Source organism: Alosa sapidissima, chromosome 9 (genome assembly GCF_018492685.1).
Source record: "Alosa sapidissima isolate fAloSap1 chromosome 9, fAloSap1.pri, whole genome shotgun sequence".
Taxonomy (NCBI): Eukaryota; Metazoa; Chordata; class Actinopteri; order Clupeiformes; family Clupeidae; genus Alosa; species Alosa sapidissima.
Window position 1 is genome coordinate 2309882 of NC_055965.1, and position 9568 is coordinate 2319449.

The following is a 9568-nucleotide window of genomic DNA, read 5'->3' on the forward strand; positions in this document are numbered from 1 at the left end:
AGCATTTATATTGTACATAAAATGACATATTAAAGTGCTTGCATGTTATTATTTTTAAAACATATTATCTCATATTCAATATGCTGTTTAATTTAATGAAGAGAACTATTACTTAATTTTGTATTTGAGCTAATCTATGCTAAATCATATAGGCATACAAAATGGTGTCACTTCCATTAATCCTCACCTAAAATGGGATTGCACTAATCTTCATGATATATATAAGTGATGACAAGAGTAGTTTTGCTGCAAATATATTGTTACATACTGTAGTTCACACTTGTAGGGAATTTGGAAAGAGATCATACATATTTAATGAGATATGTTACAATATCACAGAGTGGAACAATTGGTATAGTATGATTATTGTTATAATTTAAAATTTAAATAAATTACTGATTCAGTATATTTAATTCTGAAATAAGAATCAAATATCAAATTGAATTCAGCACACCAACCACATATGTTTTGGGTTAAATAAATAAATTAGCTCTGATGTAGTAATGATTTAGGACTGAAGACATCTTGAAGAAATTGTTCATCAATACTACCTCTGATAATTAATAATTCAAACGAAACCAATATTGACATCAGCCAGTGAGAGATTCCATGCAAGTCTGATCATGATATTTTCAGTCATATCCCACACATGACATTTTAAGAAAAAGATTCTTCTACATCCTGACCCTAAATGTCCTCTCAGTTCTGTAGGACCCCCATGCTTGGACCCCTGTCTTACCTGCTTGATGAGGGATGTGGAGAGAGGGAGAGAGAGAGCTGAGGATGGAGAGTGAAGAGAGAGAATGAGACAGAGGTGGGCTGGAGGGGCCACTGTTTCTCTTATATACCCTGGTCCATTTTAGGAGATCTAGAGGGTCCCAGCCCAGGACAGAGGGAAGGTGTGTGTGTGTGTGTGTGTGTGTGTGTGTGTGTGTGTGTGTGTGTGTGTGTGTGGCGCCCAGTGTGAAACCACACTCACTGCACTATTAATAATCAGAGCCCAAACTCTCCACTCTCTCTTGCTTGCTCTTTGTTTCCAGATCTGTCCCTCCACCTTGCTGTAGTCATTTTGAACTCTTTTTCATCTTCAGCATTTCAGCATTGGTGTCTTTCATCTTTACCATCCCTCTCTTTTTGTCATATTTTATTTTTGTGTATTTCTACCCCCTCCCCCCTCATCTCAGGAGCACTCAAATCTGACCCTCCTCAGTTAGCTCACATCCCTTCCTGGGGATGCCTGTGATCACTTGTCATTCCATTGCTTCCTCTTAGTCTATCGGTCTTTCTCTGTATATCTTTCTGTCACTCCCTCCCTCTTCATATCAGTCTTGTCAAACATGCTTTACTGGTGTTGTTGTGTGTTTGCGGTTGAAATGAACTCACAACAAGAACAGCTGAATATAAGTACACTCTTTCGGGGAATAAAGTCCGGTTCCCCATTACCCGCAGCTTCCAAATGCCACACCCTCCTGTGTTCCTGTTTCAATACCAGTCCCATCCCAACGGTGCTGATGGACAGAGTAACTGCTCTAGTCCCATGTATATAACTATTAAAATAGACACACAAAGAAACTGTATAGCAACAGGACAGGCCCATGCAGGCAAACACATCCCAGGATGACTTCCCCTTCATCTATCACATAATAATAATAATAATAATAATAATAATAATAATAATAATAATAAGCCTTTCTCAGACTATAAATTCCCATGTGTTTTGTTCTATGTGCACCTTTACAAGCATTGGCACAGAGTTTCTCGCTCTCTGACCCTCTCTCTCTCGCGCTTTCTTTCTCTCTCTTTCTGTCTTTCTCTCTTTTCTATCAACCTCATCTCACAGGGGAACTCGCAGGTTAGTTGGTCTCTCTTTCTGTTAACCAAACTAACAATTGCCTCCTTTTCTTTGAGCTGCTGACAACCAAGGCCACAAGAGAAATTCATTGGTGTGCATGCTGTCACTTGACATTAAGGTGACACATTGAAGTGTTTCTGTCTGTTTGTGTATAGTGTCTCCTCAAGTTCACTGGTTGGGAGGGGTCTGTCCTTATGCCCCCAGCCTCCACCTGACACCCACTCACCTCATCACCCACTCACCTCATCACATATGACAGATGGGACTCCATTCCACAGCTTCCCCACTCTGCCCTGTAGTAATGGCGGCCATAAAGTCACCACCAAATCTTAAATACATACAACCCCCTAGGGGTCTAGAAGAATCTTCAGCAACCATTAAAAGTCAGTTTATAGGTAGTCTTAAACTACATTTAGAGAACAGGTACTTTAAAATAGTTATTTTAAATAGCTTTAAAAGTGTACAGTCACCACAATGTGACTATATGTCCGCAGAAATAATTTAGCTTCACTTTTTAATTTCTTCTGGCTGAGAGGCAGCAAACCTCTAGCAGTCCATTTTCACCCACATTTGGCATGGGAGCGAGTATTGGTTTCAAGCCCTGGCACACACACACAAAGAGATATCAAGTTCTCGTCCTAAATTTGCCTTCCTTTCGTCTCTGTCTTTTCCTCTTGTCTCTCTCTCTCGAGTTTCTGCCCAGACACTGTATGTCCTTTGGTATCTACTTATGTCCACAAAACACCCAGGGCCTTGAATATTGATATTATGTTCCCATGACAATCAGGAGCATGGCTGTGAATGTCAAGGGAGGCTGAAAGATGAAATGATGGAAGGCAGGAGGAGAAAAAGGAGGCAAGTAATCTGATGAACCCTGGAGCTTAGCTAATATAGAGACAGTCTCCTGAGCTGCGTCAGAAGGAGCTTGCCTTTTAAAGAGGCCTCCAAGGCTGTGCAGTTGGTGTCTTGGCACCCTGTGTGGTAGAAATCAAAACTCTGTCCCTATAGGTGTTTAGATATCATTTCTCTGTCTTTCTTAGATCAAACGCAAAGATAATATTTGTTAACTGTCAAGGTGAAAATATAGCGAATAAAAAATAGACTGCAGTCAGAAATAGCAAATCACAGATGAAAATCATAATCCATGACCCAATAGCATGCTGTGATGTACTTTTGAGAAATAATACTTAAGTAGAATAGCTAATACTATTGATCTATTCCTATTTTGTTCAGTGAAGGAAAAGAAGTGAGAATGAGTCAACCTCAATTTCAGCCCAAAGTCTCCTATGAGTTCTAAACACTTGTTCTTTTATGTATATTTCCATACCTTGCTAAAACAGCAATGGTTTAAAGATGATCATTTTGACTGTTTAGAAAGTACAAAATGTACAAAATGACCGCTTACGGTTGGAATAAACTTATGGTGCGTCTAGTGTGAAGTTAGCATTGAGTGGAGCTCATGGAAAGGTAAGAGCTGACAAAGAGGACTTGTCCTCCCTCTGGTCAGTTTCAACTGTACTCCCTGCCCCCTGTGTTCAGTGTGTCCAGGGAGTGCCACACTATCACGCTATTTTCCCCAGTGCCCGATTACATTTCCCTGCCTCAGCACTTTGCTGTGGGCACTCTTGGAGGCAGGCTTTGGAGGAGAAAAGAGGAGAGAGAGAGAGATTGAGGAGAGCAGGAAGAGAGGGAGAGAAAGGGAGAGGGAGGACACAGAAGGACATAAATAGCACTGGAAACAGATACGCAAAGCAACCAACAAACATCTATGCAATAACGTCCATGCAATATGGAGAGAGAGACGCACAGAGGACAGAATAGATGGACGTTTGGCATGGACATTACAGTGGACATGAACCACCACAGAGCAGGAAGGACTGAAGGGCAGACATGTTAGTAATGTTAAATGTTTAGGATGATAATAAGCCATATTAATAAAGCACTTGGAGAAGCCTTCCCGAGGTCAGTTGTTTAAATTCCCTAGTTAATGAGATATGAGTAAACATTGGAGTAATACACCATTTTAAAAGCTACCTAAAAACAGAATAGTAAATAATTAAAGTGTGTGTGTGTGTTTGTGTGTGTGTGTGTGTGTGTGTGTGTGTGTGTGTGCGTGTGTCTGTGTGTGCGTGCCTGCCTGCCTGCATGTGTGTGTGCGTGTGTGTCTTTATCTGTGTGTGTGTGTGTGTGTGTGTGAGAGAGAGAGAGACAGGAAGGCTTAAAAGGTTTAGGTAATGCGTAATGCTGCTACTGTTGTAGTGCTACTCCAGCAGGTGTGGGGGATCTCTCCCTGAAACAGGTGCAGAATGGGAGACAGCACACTGGGCAGAAATGGGCCACAGCTGTGTGTGTCTGTGTGTGTGTGTGTCTCTGCATCTGTGTCTCTGACCATGTTATCGCTGCTTTACTCATGATCCTGAAATCAAGGTGAGTTTCCATCAAGACCAACTGAAACCTAATGAAACTGACTTAAATCAGCCTAATGATGATTTTTTTTGCCATATTAAAAAAGGCTCTTCATTTGTGCAACAACAGCATGATGACACATTCATTAAATAGTACAATAAATAAGCTCATATTTAGTTTAAGTAAAACAGCTTTAAAAATATCCTAAAGTCGACACTTTTTCTAATTTTTCTCAACTGATTTCTCAAAAGACTTTACTTTAATCATAAATATCCATGATGTGTTCAGTTATCCATGTAATTTTTCAGACATAAAGTAATTATTTTGAGAGTTACAGGCTTTTGAGGTGGTCTTGTAGGAAGTGTTAAGGACGATTTGAGAGATTTACCAAAGCAATTAATAACAGTAATAGATTTTGTGAACTGCTGCTTTCATGGTATGCCCTGTGTGATATTTGTTCCTACAGTATCAATGTCAGCCTCATCCTTCAACTGTTTTCTATTTTCTTTTTTTAAGTCACTCTTTCTCTCCTCAGATTTCTGGAGGGACATGGTGTCAACAATGTGAACATGACCATGTGTATGTTAGCACAGTGTGCCAGCACGTCAGTCAATCCGTATTTTTTTTGCACAGCCATGTGTCCTAATCATGACATTCACACCATTTCTTATTGAAGTGGCAAGCTGTAACAGTACACACACACACACACATACATAGAGAGAGAGAGAATTATTTGCACATGTACAAAGTATCATCCTTCACTCTTCACACGATCATGAGTAGAAAAAATCTCACAGCTGCCATGACCTTGGAGTTAAATTCGTCCTGAACAGTAGTGTCGTAAGATTTGCTTGCGTGTGTATTAAGGTCACATTTGCTGCCACTTGCCGCGATTGCTTTGGACATAGCTTTGGTGTATGAAGTCTTGTCTCTTAAAGGTAAGGCTTTATTGTGGGACAAACATAAATATGGAATGTATAAGTATGCCCCCCGCCAACCCTTCCCCAACACACACACACACACACACACACACACACACAAAACCCAACATGACATTTCCCTGTCTAAGTGAAGTGCTGCTGAATATTATCTAATATAACAGGACATACTAACAAAAAGACTTGAAAATGATGCCTTGTTTGATCAAACTGTAACTACTGCTGAGTGCCATGTGTTCTTAAATTTCAACTTGCCCTAAAACACCTTGTACACCGAATTTGGAAGTCAAGGAATGACTCCACTGTAACGCCATCTAGTGGAGACATTATGGCACAGCAAACAAAAGGGGGTTCTGAGGGCATGGCCTCCACTTGAGCCCCAGATAAAGACTTTGTTGCGTTGCGTCATGTGTATATTCATCTGTGTGAAGCTTTCACTTGGGTCAGGGGTTCTGCTTACAATCAGTATTCCCTTGGCACTGGTAGAATGTTTGTCTCAAAAAGTTGAAAGTTCAGGGTTAGTTTCATAAACTTGTATATCCAACCCATCCGACCCTTCGACCCACTTCACAGCTTCTTCTACTTTCATCATAATCCATGTTTGATCAGAGGCCACTTTCTGGTTACCATGACAACTATCACTGATCTTCACCTTATCTGCAATGATGGTGGAAAGTAGTTGATGTTTTGCCATTGAATTAACCCACACCATATAGTATACACATCAGACTATTACTGAGTGCACACACTGAATGGACAACTAAGACCATGAAGAGCAGTTTGAGGAATCTGAACAACTTATTGGATTAGAATTGCATACTGCACCTAGGCCTACAATATTTCAGATGAAGTCATACAATGGCATTGTCATTTCATGTTTTGTTCAATCCTAAATAAAGGAAAGTACATAATAATCATTGGCTTTTAAGCTAATGACTGTTCCTTATCGGGGAACTGAGTTCAATTCTCTGGTACAGTATTCTACTGTATGTCCACCTTTCACTTATTGTTTGGTTGGTAGCCTATAAAATATCTTTCAGTTTCAGCAGTAGGCTGTATGTAAACTGAATATCATAACATTAGGCCTACATTCTGTGACTCACACATGTTTTGCCACATTGTCTCAGAAGTAGGCCTACCTTTTACCTCTTTTTGCAGGCCTTTGTGACTTTAATTAAATGATAGGCTACATTCATGGGCTTTGAGCTTCTAGAGCAAAACATAACTGATATAGGCCTAGCTTACATTTCTAATCAATATGAGTTTACTGTAGGCCTACAGTAATACATAACATATTTGTAACTACTATCAAGCAAGGTAGCTATTTAAAATATTTCTGTTTGGTAGAAGAAGCCTCCACAAACAGCCTATAAATAAACTATTTCAGGAGTTCTCAACTGATTAGGCGAACCCCAACATTAAAAATAAAGTAGCCTAATTTTAGTTGCACTTAATACAGCCTCCTCTCACATCACTTCGTAATTATGACCGCTGCGCAGCGAAGCGGCGGTCATATAGGTTTAGTCAGATTTTTTAATTTTTTTTTTTTTTTTGTTTTTTTTTCTTTTTGGCATGCCCAAATTTCCGTCAATGATTCCCGGGACACTGAAAGACCGGGGTACACGAAACTTGGTGGACATGTAACCACACATGGATAGCATGGAACCATCGTTTTTCGTTTTGATCTGTAGCCCCCCCGCTGAATTGGACCCCCGAAAGGAGGGTAGGGCAGACACAGTTTTCTGTGAATATCTCGAAAACCGTAGGGTTTAGGAGGACCATTTTTTTTTTGTATGTTGATCTCAAGGGGCCATGTCAACCCATTCCATAACCACTCATTTCATGTATAGCGCCACCTAGTTAAACACAAAAAAGTAAAAATTAGGTGTTTTCATCTCAATATCTCTGACAAGGTCAAAACTGCACGAAATTAAAAGTGTAGGATCATTATGACACCCTCTGAATGCATGCCAAGTTTTGTGTACTTTCGTTCATGGGGGGCCTTACAATAAAATAATTTATGTGTACATTTAGTGACGTACACCAACAAGGATTCCCGGGACACTGAAAGACCGGGGTACACAAAACTTGGTGGGCATGTACCCCCACATGGATAGCATGGAACCGTCATTTTTCGTTTTCATCTGCAGCCCCCCCGCTGGACTGGACCCCCCGAAAGGAGGGTAGGGCAGACACAGTTCTCTGTGAATCTTTTATGGTATGTTGGTCTCAAGGGCCCACATCAACCTGGCTCATAATCACTCATTTGTGATTTGCCCCCCCGGTAAAAAATGAAAATCAGTAGGATTAAAAGAAAGCCAAAATAAATATTCATCATCATCATCATGGCTGCATTTTCAGTATTGGCGAGAAGTAGTCGTTTGTCCACTAGATGGCGCATCGTTGCAGTGAGACGTAATTTTGTTGGAAGTTAAAAGTGGGTTGGAAAAAACAATGGACGCTTCATACAAGGACTGTAATTTACCGCAGCGAACATCTAATAAGGATAGGACGATGTTCACATGAAGTGTAATTCCCATTTCTTCTTGAAGCCGAAATAAATCTGAGGATGTTTATCGGACATGCTTGGTTTTTACTGCAGGTACGTTAATCTTGTAATATCAATAAGGACCTAGGTAATGTTACCGTTAGCGTTGGTTGAGTGATGGAGGCATTTGATTTATTGCATTTGTAGAAAACTATAAATGCGGTTATACCAAGCAAATGTATAGCAGCACTGTTTGTATCTTTCGACTGTCATTTATTGCACGTGCTACAAAATCATTCTGTGCAATGGAAGATTTACCAACGTTACACCGGTCTGATACAGTTTTGCCTATACATGCGTGAGACTGAGACGCCTGTTTATTTTGTTTTAAGTGCGTGCAGGGTGTGAGAGGGGAATCGATGTGCTTTGATTACAGCTTGGTAGTTGTAGTCTGTGAAATTAAAAAGCACGTGTGTGTGAAGTATCCAAACAATGACACCTTCATTTCATTATGGCTGCTTTAGCAAAACACCTTAAGCTACTGTGTAGTGGGTCCCATTTAGAAGTGGCTACTTCATTCGCGCTTTCCTTGACTCATGGAGCTGCGTGAATGTTATTACAACTTTTCGCCACGATATGACAGTTTAAGTCCGCTTGATACTGTAAGGCGTAAGCCATTGGTTTCCAAAGGAGATTTTATTTGTGTCGCCAGCATAGCCTATTGACAATTTATGTTGTCAATAGGCCTACCTTATAATCCTACCTGTAGCTTAGGGAAGCTAACAGCTTTCTATTAGGATCTAGTTTGTTAGTTACCGTTTTGTCATAACTCCCTTGATGCATTTTTGCATTTAGAATAGCCAGAGCGTGTATATCTCAATCGGAAAATTAAACAATATCGGGTGCCTATGGACTAGGCTGGGTGAACCCAGCCTGATCTGCCCGCTATTTATTTTTTGATTTCTTAAAAGATTGAGCTTGGTCTGATGAAAGCCAGACTAGCCATGGACCTCGGTCCGTGTAACGCTTTGCAGTGCTATGTTCTATTTGCAGAATTCACATGAAAAAATATAAAAATAGGCTTAAAAATCCGTTATCCATTCTTTAGGACGGCACAGTAAATGGGTTATTGTTGCTTATTTTGATTTTCAATTGAGCACAGTTACGGTTTTCTGTTCAGAAGTTAAAAATTGAAATGATGCGTCAATTTTCTAATTTTCCTTTTTTGCCCTTGTGATTGGACTGAACCACGAACACCGGGGGGAGAACACCATCTAGCTGGGCCAGGCTAGATGGTGGAAGGGAGCGCCGCCTGAAGTTGTTTGTGATTTTGACTCATTACTTTAGAGATTAATGACAAACTTTTTGGGAGAAGGCACGTTAAACATAACTTTCAGCCTATGTTGAACATATCTACAGTAGCCTATATTTGAATACCATAGCCATGCCATAGCAAATAATTCCCCAAAGCAGAATGTCATCGACGTCAGTCTTGGCTATACCGGGCTATACAGGCTACCCCGAGCACTGTTTGACATGGTATTTTTGCTTATTTAACGCTTTACGCTAGACTAGGTTTCATTAGGCTAAACGAAGACACAACGGTGAGCCTAATTTATCCGTTTATCCATTTATTAATTTCAACAGCAAATAGCCTACATTGGCCTGTAGGCTACTAGGGCTCACGTAGGCCTACTCATAAGTGTCAGGACGCAGCAATGTCTCCCTCTGCATCTGAAGTTCTGATCTCGAGCTGACATTATCAATCGCTTGGCACCTTGATGCAAGCGGAACTGTGTTTGATAGCCCTCCATCTCTACATCTATTTTTTACAGTCTATGCTCTACATCCGCTGATAAAATGTGATCACCAACACCGCGCGCC

At 40.5% G+C, this 9568-nt stretch overlaps 1 protein-coding gene across 2 annotated transcripts in view; it reads right to left on the bottom strand.

Annotated features, from left to right (window-relative positions):
* The window catches only part of pvalb7 (parvalbumin 7), a 32214-nt gene that overhangs the window by 4074 nt on the left and 18572 nt on the right, over positions 1–9568 (bottom strand). Inside the window, exon 1 of one of the 2 annotated variants that reach the window (XM_042103943.1) lies at positions 740–809. The exons of the other annotated variant lie outside the window; for it this stretch is intronic. The gene's annotated coding sequence lies outside the window, so the exon portion shown is untranslated. Of the gene's footprint in view, positions 1–739; positions 810–9568 lie in introns of those variants that run through there. 2 annotated transcript variants of the gene reach the window in all.